Below are 20,852 nucleotides of genomic sequence, written 5' to 3'. Positions count from 1 at the left end.
CCTTGTCGGCTGAATTGATATCGCTCAAACAAGAACTCATCCGTGTGAAATAAAGGATCTTGGCGATCGTGAAGAACTCTATTGGTATGGAAAGTTAATCGAACTATATCTCCTTGGTCAGCTGGTATGGAGGAACTAGAATATATCTCCCTGGTCAGCTGGGTCTCTTAAACAGGGACCTGCCAATTATTTTCCGGGGGTGTGGCAAGCCTATCCAGCTACACATGCGTTAGCCTGCTCTGGAGCAGGTTAGTGCTAATTGATATGTTACTATGGTGATTTATCTAAACTTGCTTCCACGAACCAAAAAGAGGGGCGTGTTTTATCTTAGCCTGAAAATTAGCTCGCTAAACTGCTTAGCGAGCTACGACGAATACCCCCCTGGTAAGTTAGCTGGACCGTTGTCGCAGACACCCCCGCTAGCTTGTCTGCGACTGCCAGTGCAAGCAAGCAAAGTAGCATGTGTTTCTTCCTGTGCATGTCGTGTGTCAGATAACCCTCCCCCTTCTGGTTTTCAGCCAATCAAATTATGGCGTTTCTTGTACTGTCACATCCTGGCCGTCGGAATCGATCCAAATAGCAGCACAATTTGCTAAAATATTGGTGGGGACAATTTTGTAATTTTCAAATGTTAGTGGGGACAGGTACCTAGCGTCCCCCCCTGAATCTATGCCCATGGTTCTCAGGGCAGCGTTGTAGCAAAGACTCTTGACTGTAATTTTTGTTTGCTACTTTGTAATAACTTTCTGCAGCTGTTTCTGGAAATGAACAAGAGAAACCCATTTTTAAGACCTGACTAAATTAAATTTAAGACTTTGGATGAAAATGGCAGTTAAGACTTTTTAAGGCCTTGAATTTAAAGTTCCTAATTTAAGACTTTTTAAGACCCCGCGGGAACCCTGCAAAATAAGATCCCCATTTTGGTAGCTCTGTGTGAAGTTTTGTCTCGCTTGCTGCATAGTGGAAATGCACGTGTGGCTGTCGGCCTGGCGTCATGCTCTGGTTCTTACCTTTCCTACATTCATGTTTTTACGTTGCTGCTAACTGTAGTTACATATTTATTTCTCCCTCTTTTTTGAAATTCACAGTAATGAGCTTGATCATGGGATTCAATAGAGAGTTTTTTAACGACGCGTCATCAGACCGGAAGTAGCCATATTGGAGGCAGTCTGCATCACAACAAAGCACAGGCACTGAAGTACATACCGAACGTCGTCAAGGAAAATGGTTAATTATGGCAGTGTTTCAATTTGTACCAATAGGACAGATCTAGAAAAACATTTGGAATATTATCGATTTTCAAAAGTTATTAAAAACCAGGGAGAGGAATGCCAGTGATTATCAAAGGAAAGGAGGCACTTGTGGTTGGCAATGCTCAACCAAGATCTACGAGGGAAAAACACAATCGAGAGTCACTTGGCTACACCTTGAGTATCGCAATGATATCATACAGTTGAGGTTAGGTTGGTTAAAGACGTTATTGCATTAACTTACTTTGGCCTTCACAACACAACTGTCGTTGATAACTTGGTACTGTACTGCATCTCCCTCACCCATCCACACACCATCTGGTTATAGGCCTCCAAACCTTTGTAGGATTTAAGGTCTTCCGCTGTGTATGGGCTTGGCGAGAAAACCAGGTAGTTGACTATATCGGGATATGCAACTGAAGGAAGAATCACCGGGTCATCACAGATCCAAGAAGAGGGAGCTAACTCGTAGGGATCTTCACCGCCAATAAATCGTACTTTGTCGAAATATCGCGCCTTTTCTTGTGGTCAAAGTCCTTCCCTCTATGCCTTTGCATCTTGGACACGTTTTGATGAGCTTTTAGGTTGTTTAGACATGGCTACATTCACTTACACAAGTATCCAAAGCGCACAATACATCGTTATCCAATCCGAGGAGCACAAGCTCCTCGGATTGGATAACGATGAGCCTTGCTGGACACGCCCACGTCATCAGGCCGGGAACGCACCACACCTGAGAGCTGACAGACAGGAGAAAAGAAACAAACAACCCCATCTCCCCAGAGAGAGAAAGAGACCGTAACACGCCCACCCAAAAAGAGAAAACCCAGGGTTTTCGACCCGGAAAAAGAAGGATGGGTACGTTAAGGGCAGATCAACAAGCACGTTAACACACATCAGAACACACGTCAGAACATTCATACGTAATAACACATCATACACAACAGCAACAATGTACCACTCAATAACTCGTCGTCATCGTTAGTACCACAGATACAAGTATACCTACAACAGACACAGACCACTGCGTGGGCTGCCTAAGAACTCCACACACGGGATAGGGCGTCAGCGAGCACGTTATCAGCTCCCTTTTTGTGCTTGATAACTAAGTTGTACCCTTGGACGAACAGTGCCCAGCGCATAAGGCGCTGGTTGCTGTTGTACATACGATTCAGGAAAATCAAAGGGTTGTGGTCGGTATATATCACAACTGGTAACACACTGGAACCAACATGAACCTCAAAGTATTCAAGCGCCAACAACAACGCCAGAGTTTCCTGCTCGATGGTGGAGTAGCTGGTCTGAGCACCAGTAAACTTCCTTGAGAAGTGACACACGGGGTGGTCAACCCCCTCCTCGTCCTCCTGCAACAGGACAGCCCCTGCCCCGACCGCACTGGCATCAACCTCCATTTTAAAAGGCTTGCCAAAATCGGGACCGGCAAGAACAGGGGAACTACACAACAGTACCTTTACAGTGTCAAAAGCAGCTTGGCACTCAGCGGTCCACTGAAACTGAAGAAGTTCCTGCAGAAGGAACGGTAGTAGCCTGCTATACCCAGGAACCGACGTAGGCTGAATACAGTGTGTAGGGTTTTTAGGTGGCTTTCCCAGGTGGATGAATGGACCATTAAGTCGTCTAGGTAGGCGCAACAATCAGGGACATCAGCCAACACCAGGTTGACTAGGCGTTGGAAGGTGGCTGGCGCGTTACGCATACCTAAGGCCATCACGGTGTATTGCATGAAGCTGTCAGGTGTCACAAAAGCAGATATCTCCGCAGCACGCAGAGACAATGGGACCTGCCAGTAGCCCTTTAACAGATCCAGCTTGGTAACGAAGGTAGCAGAACCGATGGTGTCAACGCAATCGTCGACGCGCGGCAACGGAAAGGAGTCAGGGACTGTGACAGTGTTTACCTTTCTATAGTCTGTACAAAATCTATGGGTACTGTCAGGTTTCGGTACCAGCAAACACGGCGAGCTCCAAGGACTAGAACTGTGAGTGGCTAGCCCATTCTCCAGCAGGTAAGCAACCTCCTGTTTCATTATCTCCCTTTTTGCTGCGTTCACCCGATAAGGATGCTGCTTTATCGGGACAGCATCGCCCACATCAACATCGTGCACTAGCATGGTAGTGCGGCTTGGGATATCACCACATATAGATGGGAAAGCGTCTACTAGCCTCACAATATCGGCTTGTTGCTCCCCACACAGATGCACTAATAGCACCGGTAAGTTTGGCAGTAGTTCGGAGTTCGCCAACCGCGCACTGAGCTGAAGCCATCCGAGGGCTCAACCCGTCCTCGTCGTCCACAGGTGCGCTATTACCACTTTGGGACAGCACCACTGCAGCCACCAAGGAGACCGCAGGTACAGCAATCGCATTTGGGGAGTCATCTCTGGAGTGGTACAATTTCAGCATATTTACGTGACAGACACGTGTGACGTCCTCCTCTTCCTTGGCCATTACGGGTTAAGTGGCTACACCTGGGCGTCGTGTCCCTTCCCCTTTAAGAGGACGTCGGAAGGAGAAAGGAGACCCTTCCTTTTGTCCGCAGCACGTTTTGTTTAAGTTGTGGCAACCTTTTAGACTTTTGTTGTTATGTTCCGTTGGTATCAGTTAATAAATTGTCACAGCAGATCACCTTTGCACATGTGTTCCCTTCGTTTTGCCTCGAACCTCTGAGCCGGGTTCGTGACATGGGGGCTCGTCCGAACTTCTTCGGGTTTTGGTTGGTTTTGTTGTAAGGGGCATATGCGTGAGATTCGGGTTTTGGCTGTGTTTTTTTAGTTTTGTTTGTTCGGCTACTGCTGGGACGACGCTCCGTTGGGGGTAGGTGGTGTTTGGTTCGGCAGGGGGAGTTCCCTGGTATTTTTTGTTTGTTATTTTTGGGGGTAACTGTGGTTGGAGCAGTTGTCTCGGGGGCACTTCCGTGGTTTGGGGGAGGTCGTCAGCGTGCTGGTTGCCTGGTTCCACTCCAGCGGGCTATTAGTGCGTGAGTACCCGCCACAACGCCCTTGAAGTCTAGGGTGAGCTAGCTGTAGTTGGGGATCTCCTCCTGTTGGGCTGGGCGCGGGGTGACACTGGATGGTTGTGGGGATATGGCGGCTATGGAAGACTTCATTGGGGCTCCTTCTGAAGCACTATTGCCAGGGTTTACCAAGGACCAGTTGGTAAGGCTCGCTGGTCATTATAAAGTTGAGATCAGTGACAAGCGGTCTAAGGACTCGGTTCGTTCAATCTTGGTAGCAAGCCTGGTGGACGCTGGTATATTGCCTCCAGTCTTGGGTGAGGGGCCTGCGAGTACGTCGACTGTGTCCGGGGGGCAGTTAACTTTTGAGCAGCAGAAGGAGTTGTTACAGCTGCAGCTCGAACTCGAGCGGGCCAAGGAACATAGGCTCTCTGGTGGAGGGGAGGGGGAGCTATATATCAGACTGTAGTACCAGTGAAGTTTAGGGGGTTGGTTTTGGGGGTTTCTCATGGGGATGTGGCGAGACATTTGGGGGTGAGGAAGACCTACGACTGTATCCTTAGACATTTCTTTTGGCCTCGATTGAAGCGAGATGTGTCTGCTTTCATTAAAACCTGCGATACATGTCAGGTGGTTGGGAAGCCGAATCAGTCGATCAAGCCGGTTCCGTTGTTTCCGGTGCCTGCAGTCTCTCTGCCTTTTGAGTATTTGATCGTGGATTGTGTTGGGCCGTTACCTCGATCGAAGGCTGGGTTTAGTTAATTGTTTACGGTGATGTGCCAGACCACTCGTTATCCTGCCGCTTATCCCCTTCGTACTATCACCACGAAGTCGGTGCTACAGGCGTTGACCCATTTTATGTCCGTGTTTGGGATCCCTAAGGTTGTCCAGAGCGATCAGGGCTCGAACTTTACCTCTAACCGTTTCTCGCAGCTTTTGCAGCAGCTCCGTATTAAGCACCATCTGGCCAGCGCGTATCACGCTCAGAGCCAGGGTGCGTTGGAGCGGTTTCATCAAACGCTTAAATCACTGCTTCGGAGTTTCTGCACAGAACTGGGCAGAGACTGGGTGAAGGGATTACCCTGGTTGGTGTTGGCTGCTCGTGAGCTCTCGCAGGAGAGTACTGGGTTTAGCCCCAACGACCTTGTGTTTGGACGTCGTTCGCGGGCCTTTGGCTGTGTTGCAGAATGACTGGACGTCTTCTGCGCCGCCGGGGAGGGTGTTGGCTTATGTAAACGGGTTTTGGCGGAGGCTGTGTGTGGCAGGGGAGATGGCTCGAAAGAATCTGGCCGCTTCACAGGCGAAGATGAAGCGGCTGTTTGATCGTCGGGCAGAGCCCCGTCAGTTTACGTCGGGTGATCAGGTTCTGGCGTTGCTGCCAATAGCGGGGTCTCCGTTTCAGGCCAACTTTCGTGGTCCGTATACTGTGCGAAGTGGTCCGTGCGGAAGTGCTCGGATCAAAACTACGAGCTTGCTACTCCTGACCGGAGGAAGACAAGCCAGCTGTTTCACATTAATCTGTTGAAGGCCTATTATGCGCATGGGCTTGGGTCTGGGCCGGTTGCTGATGGGGGGGAGGTTCGGGCTGTGCTTTTGGTAGACTCTGTTCCCGGGGTTCCCGGTTCCTGTGGGGTGGCTACGGGTGATGAGGAGGGGGTTCCTCGCGTGGACGATTCCATGCTTCGGGGTCGGTTGAGGAATTTGGAGTCTTTGGATTCTTTGCCAGACTTATTACGTCATTTGTCCCCTGACCGTTGTGACACGCTGGTGGGGTTGGTTCGGGCTTACCCGGCCTTGTTTGGGGATACCCCGTCCAGTACTCACTGGGCCGTGCCAATATCAACGTTGGTGATGCAGGGCCGATTTGTCAGCGGTTCTACCGGGTTTCGGTTGAGAAACGGGCCCACATGGATTTGGAGATAGCGTATATGCTGGAAATTGACATAGCTAGGCCCTCGTCATCCAGTTGGGCATCGCCTTGTCTGTTGGTGAGTAAGCCTGACGGGGCATTTAGGTTTTGCACAGACTACCGTAAGGTTAATTGTGTGACTAGGCCGGATTCGTTCCCGCTTCCGCGGATGGAGGATTGAATTGACAGCGTTGGTCCTGCGAAGTTTGTGAGTAAGTTCGACTTGCTGAAGGGCTACTGGCAGGTGTCGTTGACTCCCAGGGCCCGTGACATCTCCGCATTTGTGACCCCGTCAGGGCTCTTTTTTACTCAGTAATGAGCTTCGGGTTACGGAATACGCCGGCCACTTTTCAGAGTTTGATGAATAAGGTTGTTTCGGGTCTGGAGGGTTGTGCGGTTTATTTAGATGACGTGGTGTTTAGTGATACCTGGGGAGAACATCTGGCCTGTATTCAGGCATTGTTTGGCCGTCTGGCTGACGCTCGTCTGACCATTAACCTGGCGAAGTGTGAGTTTGTCAAGGCGACAGTTACGTACCTGGGTAAGGTTGTCGGTCAGTGCCACGTTCGCCCGGTGCGTGACAATGTTTTGGCTATTGATGATTTCCCGGCCCCAGCCACAAAGAAGGGGCTTATGCGATTTTTGGGTATGGTTGGATATTATCGGGGTTCTGTAGGAACTTTTCCACCGTGGTTGTGCCGTTAACTGACTTGTTGAAGGAGCGCACACCGTTTGTTTGGTCTCCCGACTGTCAGAAGGCCTTTGAGGATGTGAAAATGCTTCCAACCTCGTCCCCTGTTCTCGCTGCCCCTCGGGTTGAGCTGCCCTTTGAGTTACAGGTTGATACCAGCCAGGTGGGGACCAGAGCGGTCCTCATCCAGGTTATTGGGGGGGTGGAGAGGCCTGTCAGTTTCTTTTCAAGGAAGTTGAATGACCACCAACTGAACTACTCGGTGATAGAGAAGGAGGCTCTTGCACTTGTTTGGGCCCTACAGCATTTTGAGGTGTGTTAAAAGCCTAAGCCTGTAACGGAGGGAACCTGACCACTGCCGCTGCTCAGAGACTCTCAAAGGCCAGTAAAGGGTACGCAGAGCAAGGAAAGCGATCAAGGACACAAACAAATGGAATGTTAAGGCTTTATTTTGCCACCACGGTATGGTAAATAATAATGGTAATGGGGAAAATAATAAACAGGGTAAAGGGGAGGGCTGGACAGGACCAAAGAAAATAAATCAACATAAAGGTCCCACAACTAAACACAAAGCAACTGACACGCGAATGAGGTGTCCTACCCAAAAATACAGCGGTGGTCTGCCCAGGTCTAGCTAGTGTATATAAACAGTAAGTTCCTACGGGTGATGTATACCCCGGGGCAGCTCTAAACTACTCCCCAGTCCCTGAACAAAAGAACAAGAAAACGTTCTGGACAACAACACTTAACACTACAAACAAAGCGACTCAACACAACAAGACAAGAAAAACAAGTCAGAAGGACAATGGTTAGCACAGAGGGGAATCCACACAACGAAACACAAAGCAGGCCTTACCCACACACAACACAGCCAACGACTTATTCCCCCCCCAAACAAACACAGAGTGGCACAATATATACTGGTGGAGGGATGGTTGACGACAGGAACCAGGTGAACCGGATTATGGAGAGGAGGAGTCATGCATAGGTGTTGATGGTTTGAGTCGCGCCACCTATGGGGAACAGACAGTACAGCAGGGAACACACACACAAATACAACACAGAACACCACAGACTGGGGGTCGTAACACGCCCCCACCAAAAGAACACAACCATCAGGTTGGTGTGAATACTAACACAACAGACCCCAGTCTAAGGCCTCTCCCACACCCGCGTCAGCCACCACATTGTCAGTGCCCTTGATATGGCATATCTTGATGTTGTAGCCTTGTACAACCAAAGCCCACCGCATAAGGCGACGGTTGTGGTTGTACATCCGGTTCAGAAAAACCAAAGGATTATGGTCAGTATACACTTCGACAGGCATGGCCGTCGAACCAACGTACACCTCAAAGAACTGTAATGCTAACAGCAATGCCAAGGTTTCCTGTTCGACAGTAGAGTATCTGGCCTGACAAGGGTTAAACTTGCGGGAGAAAAAACACAGGACGATCAACGCCTTCATCGTCCTCCTGTAGGAGCACCGCACCTGCCCCCACCACACAGGCGTCCACTTCCAGTTTGAAAGGTTTGTCAAAATTCGGAGCTGCCAAAACTGGGGCAGAGCACAACAACAACTTAGCCATCTCAAAGGCAGTCTGGCTTTCAGGCGTCCACTTAAAGGGCACCTTTGGCTGCTCAAAGTGGTCAGCGGGGCTACTACGGACGAAAAAGTTCTTACAAAACGTTCTGTAATAACCCACCATGCCCAAGAACCGGCGTAGCAGGCGACGGGAAGCGGGCACTGGGTACTGACTGATAGCCTCAACTTTCCTTGCCACAGGGCGCACCTGTCCACGACCCACCTCCTTTCCCAGATAGGTCACAGTTGTCTTTCCGAATTCACACTTAGCCAAATTCACTGTTAGGGAAGCAGCCTGTAACCGCTCAAACACCACCTGCAGAGTGGAGACATGTTCATCCCAAGTAGAGGAGTGAACCACTAAATCATCCAGGTAAGCAGTACAGTTCTTCACCCCAGCGAGCACCTTATTCACTAGCCTCTGAAACGTAGCTGGTGCATTACGCATGCCGAATGCCATGACCTTGTACTGCAAAAACGTGTCTGGCGTGACAAACGCTGAGATTTTCGAGGCACGTTCTGTTAAAGGAACCTGCCAGTAACCTTTCAGCATGTCCAATTTACTCACGTAAGTAGCAGACCCGATTGTGTCAACGCAGTCATCAATGCGCGGCATCGGAAAAGAGTCGGGCACGGTGACCGCATTGACACGCCTGTAGTCTGTACAGAGTCTAGCCGTGCCGTCTGGCTTTGGTACCAAGATGCAGGGTGAACTCCACGGGCTACTGCTGGGTTCTGCCATGTCATGCTCCAATAAGTACCCTGTCTCTTTCCTCATCAGCTCCCGCTTACGGGCGTTGATTCTGTATGGGTGCTGTCGAATCGGAGCAGCACCCCCTACATCCACGTCGTGTGCCAGCACCGTGGTTCGGGTAGGAACATCCTTAAAGATCTCAGGAAAGTTTAGGATAACCGCTATCAGTTCGTTTTGTTTACGGCGGTCTAAATGTGGCATTATGGACGGCAAGACTTTCAGACTTTCCGAATTGCTCAACCGTTCGCCTTGTACATGAGCGGTCTTTGGCTCCAACCCATCCTCCTGATCGTCCTCCAGGGAGTCCGAGCACAGTACCGCAGTAGCAACTACAGCCGGAACTTGGACACTGGGCAACAGAGGTTTACGCACATAATACTCTTTTAGCATGTTCACATGACAGAGCCTTGACGAGCGCCTTCGCTCTGGCGTTCTCACAACATAATTAGTGTCACTCAACTTTCTCTCCACCACGTGTGGACCAGTATATCGAGCGGACAGAGACGAGCCCTGTACCGGCAGTAACACTAGGACCTTGTCCCCTTCCCTAAACTCGCGGGTTTTGGCCGTCTTGTCGTAACGTTTCTTCATTTTTGTCTGGACCGACAAGAGAGATTGGTGTGCTAATTCACACGCGTCATGGAGACGGTTACGCATCTCGTGTACGTAGTTGTACACGTTCTTTGGCACACTTGTAGGTGACTTGGACGAAAGGATGTTCTCCTTAAGCACCTTCAACGGACCCCTCGGGGTATGTCCGAACACTAAATCGGCAGGACTGAAACCCAAAGACTCCTGTACTGCCTCCCTAACAGCAAACACCACATATGGCACCCCCTCGTCCCAACCACCTCCCGTTTCCAGACAATACTTACGAAGCATTGATTTCAGCGTTTGGTGCCAGCGCTCTAACGCACCCTGGCTTTCTGGATGGTAAGGGCTTGATGTCTGGTGGCGGATGGAGAGGTTACGCAACACATGTGACAGCAGTTTGGACATGAAATTACTTCCCTGATCAGTTTGGATCTCCTTAGGAAGACCAAAAGTAGTAAAGAATTTGATGAGCGCTTTGGCCACGGTCTTAGCAGTGACGTTCCGTAACGGAACGGCTTCAGGGAAGCGAGTAGCACAGCACATTATGGTCAACAGAAACTGGTTTCCCGACCCTGTTTTTGGTAACGGGCCCACACAGTCCACATTAATCCTGTCAAATGGCTCCCCCACCACTGGGATTGGACGGAGAGGAGCGCGTGGAACGGATTGGTTGGGCTTACCCATGATTTGACACACTTGACACGTTTTGCAATACTCTACAACATCAGACTTTAACCCAGGCCAGAAAAAGTGTCGGAGAATTCGGTCGTACGTTTTTGAGATCCCCAAGTGGCCAGACCATGCCGGGTCATGAGCCACAGACAGGACCTGCTGTCTATACAACGTAGGAAGCACCACCTGTGACACAGTGCTCCAGTCGCCATCTACGTCATTCGCTTTCCATTTGCGCATCAGTACACCATTGTCCACGTAGTACGCTCTCTTACTGGCTTTTGCTTCCTCAAGGGAAACAACAGATCGAAAACATGTCGCCAAACTACCATCCCCCTTTTGGGCCTCAACCACATTGGAGGTTGTAGCGGACAACAAGACATCCCCTAAGTGGGTGCTCTCCACCCTGGCAGCCTTTATGGGTGCCTCGCTCTCCCTTGACACAGGAGCATACTCTAAGACAGAATCTCCCAGATTCACTAGGTCTCCCAACTTCCTGCTTTGTGCTCGGGTGACAACACAAGCTGGAAACACATGTGGAAACTCCGAAGACAACACATCATTGTCTGACCCGGTGTTTGGTTTTTCCACCACTTCCAACACCGGTTTCACTGTGCCGCCCGCAATGTCATTGCCAAGGAGCAAAGACACGCCTTTGATGGGTAGTTTCTCCACCACTCCAACCCGAAAACAACCAGAAACAATGTCGGACTCCAAGTTCACCCAATGCAACGGGACTGCTTTTGTCCCCATTCCTATCCCCTGCAGTTGTACGTTTGTGCCTACAGCAGTGCTGTCTGAACAAGGCAACACACTGGCAAGGATCAGGGACTGCGCAGCCCCTGTGTCCCTCAGAATAGCCACACGATGCCTACTCTTTTGGTCACCTGTCAAGGACACCCAACCGGTGGACATAAAGGGCGTGTAACTGTCTTCTGACAAAGGGGTTTTAGCTGTAAAGCTAAATGACTGGACTAACCCCACTTCCTTGGGTCTACGTGGAGGCGATCTCTGCTTGTTTTTTAAGGTGGGGCAGTCAACCACAACATTCCCCACCCGGTGGCAGTAAAAGCACTCTCTACCTTCAGTTTTCTTAGACCCCTCGGCCGATTGAGGACGGGCGTAACGGGACGACACCACAGGTTGGGGACTGGAGAACACGGTCTTATGGGTTAAGGCGTATTCGTCTGCTAAGACGGCCGCCTGAGCCATGGACGCCACTCGCTGCTCATTAAGGTGGACTACGATACGGTCAGGCAAGTGATTCTTAAAGTCTTCCAGCAAGACTAGTTCCCTCACCTCTGTCAGGGTTGTGGCCTTACTGGCAGAACACCATTTATCAAAAAGGGACTCTTTGTCCCTGGCGAACTCTACATACGTCTTATTGGTTGTCTTTCTGTGGTTCCTGAAACGCTGTCTGTAAGCTTCAGGGACCAGTTCATACGAGCGCAACACTGTGGCTTTTACAATATCATAATTGAGACTGTCTTCTAGGGACAGGGAGGCCACCACCTCCTGAGCCTTTCCGGTAAGCCTGCACTGTAACAGCAACGGCCACACTTCTTGGGGCCATTTCAGAGCTCCTGCCACCCTCTCAAAAGCCGAGAAGTAGCTGTCTACCTCAGCTTCCCTGAAGGGGGGCACCAAAGCAATATTTTTGCTGACATCAAAATGTCCGAACCCGCTAGGTGACGGTGATCCGCCCATCCCCACCTCTAGCTCCATCTGTCGAATCCGGATTTCCTTTTCTGCCTGTATTTGCAGTTTCTTGATCTCTAACTCCAACTCAAATGTCCTCCTGTCTGCCTGCTCCCTTAGCTCGCCCTCGAGACGGGAGAGACGAAGGCTGAGCTGTTCCGCCTCCCCCAAACCAGGAAAAACAGGAGAACCGGGGTTGTATTTTGGCAGCATTCGAGGAGCAGGGAGAGGACCCTCAACCCCCACGTCCACCGACCGTGCGGGAGAAGACCTTAGCTGTTCTTTGCCTTCCACATCTTCCTCCTCGCTCTCGCCTTCTTCCCCCATCGTAACAACCCCTTGCTCTAACAAACCACCAGTAACAACTGCCAGGACTTCGGCCCTGAGAGCTTGTTTCCTGACTGCGATGCCAAAGTGATCCGCGATCGCTAACAGGTCCGCTTTACGCAGCCCTGACAGGTCTGAATAAGAGGGGTCATCAACAAATGCTGAAACAGCCGACGCCGCCATGTTACACTCCTAATGGCACTACAAAACACTTCACACAGAGCTTTACTCACACCCAAAACACCACGCCTCGACCAGTAAGATGTCTGAGCAGCAGAAAGTCAAGATCCCGGACGAGCCCCCAATTGTTAAAAGCCTAAGCCTGTAACGGAGGGAACCTGACCACTGCCGCTGCTCAGAGACTCTCAAAGGCCAGTAAAGGGTACGCAGAGCAAGGAAAGCGATCAAGGACACAAACAAATGGAATGTTAAGGCTTTATTTTGCCACCACGGTATGGTAAATAATAATGGTAATGGGGAAAATAATAAACAGGGTAAAGGGGAGGGCTGGACAGGACCAAAGAAAATAAATCAACATAAAGGTCCCACAACTAAACACAAAGCAACTGACACGCGAATGAGGTGTCCTACCCAAAAATACAGCGGTGGTCTGCCCAGGTCTAGCTAGTGTATATAAACAGTAAGTTCCTACGGGTGATGTATACCCCGGGGCAGCTCTAAACTACTCCCCAGTCCCTGAACAAAAGAACAAGAAAACGTTCTGGACAACAACACTTAACACTACAAACAAAGCGACTCAACACAACAAGACAAGAAAAACAAGTCAGAAGGACAATGGTTAGCACAGAGGGGAATCCACACAACGAAACACAAAGCAGGCCTTACCCACACACAACACAGCCAACGACTTATTCCCCCCCCAAACAAACACAGAGTGGCACAATATATACTGGTGGAGGGATGGTTGACGACAGGAACCAGGTGAACCGGATTATGGAGAGGAGGAGTCATGCATAGGTGTTGATGGTTTGAGTCGCGCCACCTATGGGGAACAGACAGTACAGCAGGGAACACACACACAAATACAACACAGAACACCACAGACTGGGGGTCGTAACAAGGTGTATGTGGGTTCTGGGGTGGCCCCCGTTGTTGTTTATACGGACCATAACCCTCTGACCTTTATGCATTCCATGCTGTGCCCAAATCAGCGGATCATGCGGTGGTGTATGTTTTTATAGGGGTTTAACTTGGAGGTGCGCTGCATCAAGGATGGGGACAATGTGGTGGCCGATGCTCTGTCGCGTGCCCATGTCCCTTAGCCTGTTTGTGTGTGTGGGTGTGTTCGCTGTCTCATTTCTGCTCCTGCCTGTTTCCCCCCCCCCCCCTTTTTTTTGTTCCGTTCCAGGCTCTGTTCCGGACGCAGTGGGCTGCTGGTGGGGCTCGGGTTGGTTGCGGTGACACCCTGTGTCCCCGTCTTGTGGGGGGGCGTGTGACGTCCTCCTTGGCCATTACGGGTTAAGTGGCTACACCTGGGCGGCGTGTCCCTTCCCCTTTAAGAGGACCTCCGAAGGACGTCCTCCTTTTGTCCGCAGCACGTTTTGTTTAAGTTGTGGCAACCTTTTACACTTTTGTTATTATGTTCCGTTGGTATCGGTTAATAAATTGTCACAGCAGATCACCTTTGCGCATGTGTTCCCTTCGTTTTGCCTCGAACCTCAGAGCCGGGTTCGTGACACACGGCTCTGACGTTTACGATCGGCCGTCTTGATCACGTAATCTGTCTCGCTCAACTTTCTCTCTACCTTGTAGGGACCAACGAAACGGGCAGAGAGGGACGAGCCAGGCACAGGGAGTAGGACCAAGACACGGTCACCAGGCTGCAAGGACCGGTACATAGCCTTGCAGTCAAACCGCGCCTTCATCCGCCCCTGTGAGGTTAACAACATCTCTGCAGCCAGAGCGCGCGCTGAATGCAGCCTCTCACAGACCACACTCACATACTCCAAGACGTGTTTTGGAGGACTTGACGTGTCTAGTACTTGTTCCTTTAGGGGCCCTCGAACTGTGTGTCCGAAGACTAACTCAGCAGGGCTGAAACGTGTTGACTCCTGTACTACCTCCCTAGCCGCAAACAGAACAAAAGGAACACCCTCGTCCCAATCGTTCTTTGTGTCCATACAGTACTCCTTAACATCGCTTTCAGAGTCTGGTGCCAGCGTTCTAGAGCACCCTGGCTCTCCGGGTGGTAAGCGCTGGACACCCTGTGTGTGATAGAGGGTTTTAAGCACCTGGGTAAACAATTTAGCAGTGAAGTTGGTACCCTGGTCTGTCTGGACTTCATTCGGCAGACCAAATGTGGAAAAGAACTTCAACAGGGCTGCGACCACTACCTTGGTGGTGATGTTACGCAGCGGTATAGCCTCAGGATACCTAGTAGCTGCACACATAACTGTTAGGAGGTACTGGTTTCTAGACCTCGTCTTAGGCAATGGACCGACACAGTCGACTATCACCTTCTCAAAAGGCTCACCCATCACAGGAATTGGGTGGAGTGGAGCCGGTGGGTTGACCTGGTTGGGTTTTCCCATGAGCTGACACGTGTGACAGGTTCTGCAGTGACGGGCCACGTCACCTTTCAAACACAGCCAAAAGAAGTGCTGCAGGACACAGTTGTGTGTCTTGGTAACGCCCAAATGTGCTGACCAGGGAGTGTCATGGGCCAAGGACAGGACCTGTGACCTAAACAGTCGGCACAACAACCTGAACGACCGTGCTCAACTCTGTGTCGGGTCCCTGGTGTGAAAACCATTTGCGTAGCAGAACTCCGTCCTCTAAGAAGTAAGCCAAGGGCTGCACATCTGCCCGCTCACGAGGCACAACCGCAGAAAAACAAGCCCTGAGTGTGGGATCTGACTTTTGCGCGTTAACCAAGTCGTCCTGCGTAGCTGACAACATGGACTCTCCAGCCGTGGAAGACCGGCCCAGGCTATGTGGTGCTTCCTTAAGTACATCGTCAGCACGAAAGACTGGGGCAAAAATTGTGTCGTCCAGCCCAACCACAACACCCAACCGCCGTGACTGTGCTCGTGTCACCACACACGCTGGGAACACAGCGCACAAACCAGATGAGGTATCAGGTACCTCAGGGACATCGAGGACCTCCAACACTGGCTTCACCAGGCCTCCCGTAATGTCGTTCCCCATAACTAAGGTGATCCCTTTTACCGGGAGACTAGGCACAGAAGCGACTCTAAAACGTCCACTAACTAGATCCGATTGGATATACACGAAGTGCAAAGGCACCGGAACGTAGCCCATTTCTATTCCCTGCAATAGAACATTTCCACAACAATACGACCCATCAGACCATGGCAACGCATCGGACAGAATTACGGACTGGGAAGCTCCTGTGTCGCGCAGGATCTGAACGGGGACTTAAGACTCGGCATCACCAGTCAACGAGACTGACCCGGCAAATGTAAATGGGCCATAACCAGCATCGGGTGACTGACGTGGTATGCACGTCTGGCCCTTGTTGTCAGACGTGTCCTGGAGCAACGCCAAGGGTTTGGTAGACGGCGCGTTAGGCGCGTTCTGTCTCTGCAGCTTCCTGCAGTCTGCCAAGAGATGTCCCTTGCGGTGACAGTAATAGCACTCGCGTTCCTCACTGCGACGATCTGAGGGGGGGAGTGGCCAAGAAGCGCTCTTGATCGGTGTGGTGGCAGTACTGGAGGCAGCGACACCCCGAGACTCGGGACGGGGCGCGCTAAACGTTGTCCTGTGCGTAAGGGCAAACTCGTCAGCTAGCACTGCGGCTTCGGACAATGTCGCTACCTTCTGCTCGTTTATATACACCACCAGCCTTTCTGGCAGGCTGTTCTTAAACTCCTCAACCAACACTAGCTCCCGGAGAGAAGCAAAGTCACTGCACTTACTGACTGCACACCACCGGTCAAACAGCATTTGTTTCTCTCGAGCGAACTCCACATGCGTCTTTCCCAGACTTTTCTTGTGGCCTCGAAACTTTTGCCTATACGCTTCGGGGACCAGCTCATAAGCACGGAGTACTGCGGTTTTTACGCACTCATACTGTAAGCTGTCCTGCAACGGCAAAGCCGACACAATCTCCTGTGCCTTTCCGCACAGCTTACATTGCAGCAGCAATGGCCAAACCTCTCTGGGCGACTTCAAGGCGGTAGCGATGCGCTTTAAAACGCCAAAATAAGACTCCACCTCAGTCTCCCTGAACGGTGGAACAAGAGCTATGTTTTTGCTCACATCGAATTGGAGCATCTGACTTGGAGGGCTGCTGTTTACGCCAGCTACTCCACAGACGTCCAGGACAAGGGCCAGAATACAGGTAACACAAAACTCCTACGGTTCTCAACAACCAATAACCGAATACGATATACAACGCTCAATGCTCAATGTTCAGTAATAATAAAATGCTCAATGGTCAAATGCTCAATGTTAACAACAAAGTTCCTACCAACCTCTCCCCCACCTAACACAAACACATACTGACAGCTAAATACAGTGTGATGAGCTCCTCCGATTGGATAACGATGACCCTTGCTGGACACGCCCACGTCATCAGGCCGGGAACGCACCACACCTGAGAGCTGACAGACAGGAGAAAAGAAACAAACAACCCCATCTCCCCAGAGAGAGAGAGACCGTAACAGCCCGCCTGGCTTCGCACGTCATGCCCTGGTTCAACCTTTCCAAAAAGCCTATTCTCAAGTTGCTGCTAACTGGAGATACACATTCTTCCCCCCCGCTTTGAAAGCACTCATTCAGCTTGAGAGTGCGTGAGGGTTAAAGTACCAGTCTTTCAAAACAAAAAATATATAAAAGTGATCAGTCCAGATCCAAGTGTCTGGCAAATTGCTCCAGGGTAGAAAAAAATTAAATCAATCAAATACAATCAGGTCCTTGTCCTACCGGTCGTAGTAAGTTCAGGGGTGCTAACTCGTCACCTTTCGGCGAAATTCGCAGTTTTTGATCCAAAATAGGTCATTTGTGTGATTTGTGTAGATCTGCAAAAACATATTTGTGTGTGTGTGTGGGGGGGGGTCCTCCAAGTATCCTAGTCTGCTATAGCAAGCTGTCATGAAATATCTTTTTTCAAGCTTGTCGTTTGTCAGCAATGTCAGCATGAGGATAACGACCTAGCCTACCTTTATTGCGGAAAGTTCAGTTATGTGTGGGGCACATAGGCTACCCAGAGCAAGCTAAAGGTGCAGTCATAGACAGAGATGTATTTTTAGGCTCGTGAATGACCGTGGTAAATTTGGTTTGAAGTTCGATATTTAAAAGATATTTGGACGGCCAGTAGGCTATTGTGTTATTTTAATTGGTGTTAGCACCGCTACGTCCGGCCGCTTAGCCAATGCTTTCGGCTGCCTAAACAAAGCGTATGTTTAGGGACCATCAACAAATTACACGTTTCAAAAGTCAAAAGCTTCTCAACAACATGAACTAATAGCGTCAAAATAATGTTATGGGTCATTCCACCGAATGGGTGACATTTCCTTGTTGTAACCTTAAACAATGTAACTTTTTTCAACACAATCTAATAACACACACATTTCACTGTTCAAAATGTATATCGGTTAATCTCGGGTAACATTATTTCATTTTTTACAATGTTTTAAAGCGGGAGATGGATGCATTTTTCTCAGTGCTGTTACCAAAACTTGTGTGTCTTTTAAAAAGCAAGTTTAAAACGCGATGCCAACTAATTTCTTTGTTTTCCTCTTACAAAAGTGTTTATTTTAAAGATAGGGTTTTTTTGCAGTTTTAAATAATCTATTTTTGTCCCAAAAAATCACTATATAAGAACACAAGGTGTAAAAATAAATAAATGCTAAGCCATTTTTTCATTTTAAAGGAGAACCAAACTTGAATTTTTTTATCATGTAATTAATTAAACTATTATATAAATTATGGACATAGCACAATTTAGAAAAACAATGGTTAAACTAAAACATTTTGAGAAAAACCATTTAATAACAGGAGTTACATTGCGTAACAGGAATGAACATTGTGTAACAGGAATGTGCATTAGTGTGTGTGTGTGAGAGAGAAAGTTTGTGTATGTCTGTGAGTGAGTGTGTGTGTGTGTGTCTGTGAGTGTGCATAGCTTATGTGTGTGAGAGAGATTTCGGAGGAATGTGCTTGTGGTTCGTCACAGCAAAAAAGATGAAAACAGTAAGAAGGAGAAACAGAGAGAATGGAGATAGAGTGGCGGTCCAGCCACTCTTCCCCGTCAGCAGGCCATGGTGGGTGTGTCTGACTCCTGGGTTCTCTCCATCTTCATCTACTAAACAAAATATATTGAGTTGCAGAAACTACATCCAACAGTGTTTTAGCTAGAATTGCACTCAATAAATTAAAACCACTTGCCTGACCTTTTCTAAAATGCCGTCTCCAGTTTGGCCCAGACTTCGCTCTCAATTTCCATGTGACAACCTGTGACTGCCCGTGTGGGTGGAATGAGGCACACAATGTCCTCAAACAAGTACCAAAGGATGTCATCGCGGGCTGGCCAGAAAAATCTGTTGACCCCAATCTTCTGCATACAACGAACCTCAACATGTGTTTTACTTGTATCTGTGATGACACCAGGGTACATATCACCATCGTACTTCAGCACACACCATTTGCCAACAACTTCAGGACTTTGCCACTGAACTTTTGTCACTGTGGGAGCCATGGGAGCTGTTTGCTTACTGCGGAACTTGAAATGCTTTCCATTAAAGCACCGGCAGTCCATATTTTGTGTTTCTGTGCACAAGCAGCTGACGTCCCTGTATATCAGTTCTCCATGGGCTTGGGACACTACCTGATGGATCCTCATAGTGGATGGAACTGGTGGCACATCATTGGGCAACTCAGAAACCGCATTATCAACTGCTTCTTCGCTGACAAAAAACTGCTTGATTTTTGTGATTGTCTCTTGCAAACAGCTCAGCAGCATCCGGAATGTCTCTTCCTTGGCTGACTAGACCGTCAGCCCTCCTCTTCAGGGCCCCTCCCACACCATCCGGGGCACCCTTCCCGTGGCTCGCCTCAAAAAAGTTCCATGTCCCGGCAGTGAATCCTCGCATGAACAGCTCAGTACAAAACAGGAAAAAATTACCTTGTTGTTTGTACTGCGTGCAAGGGCCATCACTGTAAAAATGTATGGTAGAGACCTCCGGATGTGCACTCTGCACAAGATCGAGCACTGGTGTAGCCCACTTATTCCCTATGAATTAGAGAAGGGCCCTGAGTTCTTATTATTAACTTTACTAACAAAATATTATTTTGAATTCCTTTTTGTATATCTTGTATTTATCAACTATGAACTTAACTAATGTACCTTATTGTCTTGAGTTATGTAATCTCTTTATAGTTTTAACACCGTTTTGTTGAAAAAGTAATTGTTTATTATTTAGCGCCTCTCTAGCTTGGTTGAGCTGTAGTAAGAGGTGACTAACCTGAGTTATTGTAACTAACAAAAATACACTTGGGAATCCACTAATGAACTTGACGATATTAATCCAGTATGTCAACAATCATTCATTTACTCTTAAATTTAGTAGCTATTACTAATCTACGCCAGTTTACTATATGAAAAATCAGTACACCCATATACAGAAAAGCATTAAAGTTTTACTTTAGGAAAACAGATCAGTCCTTCAACTCTCATTTACAATATCATTGTCACATAGGTTCACATTGACATGACAAATTATTCGCACTGAAAAACAATACTAACTAGCCGGCAATACTAAATAACCTATACCCTCTCAATACAGTTCAAACGGTGCAGGCCTGACTGTAGCTCGGGTACGTTGTAGCCGAAAACCAAATGGCTGCTTCATCACGAGCGCGCAAACAAAAGTGAGATGGTACCTCTGATTAAGATGTAGCCGCACACACAGCGGCCGAAGGGCGGCAGTAGGTGAAGGAGAGACTGCTCGAAATCCTTGTGGATGACGAGAAGAGTAGACTTGAAGAGAGGACCGATGCTGAGGACAATCTTGACTTTCCACCGACTTTACCACTACGTTCGCTGGTCGCTAGCTTGGTAGCAAAGTCTGTGCTCAATCACTAGCCACTTGGTTAGCAGCTAAACTACTTTTTATACTATAGTCGAGTTATCCACTCAACTATCTAAATATACCACCATCACTAAGATGAACAGAGTCCTGGTTGAACACTTTCTGTAATAAGGATGGATACTTGAAATAAACTGTTTGTATACGCTTAGCTACGTTACAATTCTCTTCTTTATCAACCTCCTCCGCTCACCGTTATCTCTCCACTCTCCCGCGTTACCCTCACATTCACTCACTCCATTCCCTTCCCCGTCCTTTGACCTCAAAAGGGATTGGCTCATCAACATTAAAGTAATAAAATAAACACAAAATATTTATCTTACTCTCCAT

At 49.0% G+C, this 20,852-nt stretch overlaps 1 pseudogene across 1 annotated transcript; it reads right to left on the bottom strand.

The window, feature by feature from the left end:
* Positions 1-18,406: 18,406 nt before the first annotated feature.
* LOC146286463 (uncharacterized) lies at positions 18,407-20,852 on the bottom strand (annotated as a pseudogene). Its single transcript, XR_014758479.1, has 3 exons — positions 20,846-20,852; positions 18,828-19,666; positions 18,407-18,736 (listed from the first exon to the last, which is right to left on the bottom strand). The product of XR_014758479.1 is annotated as an uncharacterized LOC146286463 (transcript).

Source organism: Hypomesus nipponensis, chromosome 6 (genome assembly GCF_054491055.1).
Source record: "Hypomesus nipponensis isolate SF chromosome 6, ASM5449105v1, whole genome shotgun sequence".
NCBI lineage: Eukaryota > Metazoa > Chordata > Actinopteri > Osmeriformes > Osmeridae > Hypomesus > Hypomesus nipponensis.
The sequence above is the reverse complement of the archived record's forward strand: the minus strand, read 5'-3'. Positions and strand labels throughout refer to the sequence as shown.